This window comes from Mandrillus leucophaeus, unplaced genomic scaffold, assembly GCF_000951045.1.
Source record: "Mandrillus leucophaeus isolate KB7577 unplaced genomic scaffold, Mleu.le_1.0 Scaffold375, whole genome shotgun sequence".
In the NCBI taxonomy this organism is placed as follows: Eukaryota; Metazoa; Chordata; class Mammalia; order Primates; family Cercopithecidae; genus Mandrillus; species Mandrillus leucophaeus.
This window is the reverse complement of record NW_012103976.1, coordinates 681,681-683,172: the sequence shown is the minus strand read 5'-3', so window position 1 is coordinate 683,172 and position 1,492 is coordinate 681,681.

Here is a 1,492-nt window from a genome sequence, read left to right as displayed (position 1 = left end):
GCCCGCCTCGGCCTCCCAAAGTGCTGGGATTACAGGCGTGAGCCACCGCACCCAGCCAAACATATCTTTTAAGAATTAAATACTTGAGAAAAATTCCATACTCCAAATAACTAGATTGTTGTATTCAAACTGTGTAGTATTTCGTAAACATTCTACCTAAAACTCCCTAAAACTGTCAAATCTGTAATATAGTCAATATTAGCAATATTTACTTTTAAAATCCTGAATCCAAACCATTCATTTTAGTCTTCCTCATAAAGCTTTTAAGTAATAATATTAACAAAAAGTAAAGTCATCAGGTTTCAGGTCTACCTGTTTCTTGATTTTACTATATTTATTCATTTGTTCATTAATCCATTCATTAGTTCAACTAATACCTACCATTGAAAAGGTACTATATTAAGTAATGGAAGTATTAAAACGAGCAAAAAAAAGGATAGTCCCTAGCTTCATAGAGCTTATGACCTAGCAAGAGAGGTGTTAAACAGGCAGTAATATAAATAAATATAAAATTACAAACTTTGTTAAATGCTATTAAGGAACAAAACAAGGTACTATAAAGAATAAATTAAGGACCTAGTCTGTGGATTTGGCAAAAGCATCTCTCAGGAAAGGACATTTGAAGTGAAACCTTAAAGCTTAATATACATTAAGTAAGTGGATAGATGGGTGGGGAGGTTCAGGGAGAGGAGACAGCATGAAGGCTTGAGGTGGGAAGGAAAACAGCTAGGTAAGTAGAGATCATGTAGGACTGGTATGCTTATTTAAGGATTTTAATAATTTTAAAAGCATTAGTAAACCATTTAAGTTAAGTAAGGGAGAAGTCTGATTTAAGTTTTAAGAAGCTAACTCTGGCCATAGGAAGAACAGAATGGAAGATTGCAATAATAGATGCAAAGACACCAATTAGGTACCTTAGGCACCTACTGCAGCATTTTTAGACTATAGGGCAATCAAGATGAAAGAAGTAAAGATATTTGAGGACCATCACGACTTGGTTACTGATAGAATGAAGGGATTGACTCCCAGATTTTGGATCTGTATAAATTAATTCACTACATTATCGTAACACAAAACTGTACTCTTCATTCATTTGTGTAGTAGCTGCATCCCTTACTAGATCATATCTGTTTTCATCCCAGTTCTTAGTATGATGCCAAGAAATAGCAGAAACTTGGTTAATAACTATTTAAATGATAAATGGATAGAAGGTCTTACAATTTTCCGAGTTAATAATGCCTGGAAAAGGACTTAGGTTTGGGGTGGAATGGGCAGAGTTAGTTTTGGACATGCTGAATTGAAGTGCCTTAGAAATCCCTAAATGGAGACAACAAATGGTTGTATACAATCATGTATTAAATACAAAACTCAAGCAAGATTTGTTTCTTTAGGGAAATCATATATTCATATTCACCTTAATTGTTCTGAAAATCAACACCAGGAACATGAAGACTTGTTAACGGCATTTAAAACATTTTATGAGCTGTATTAC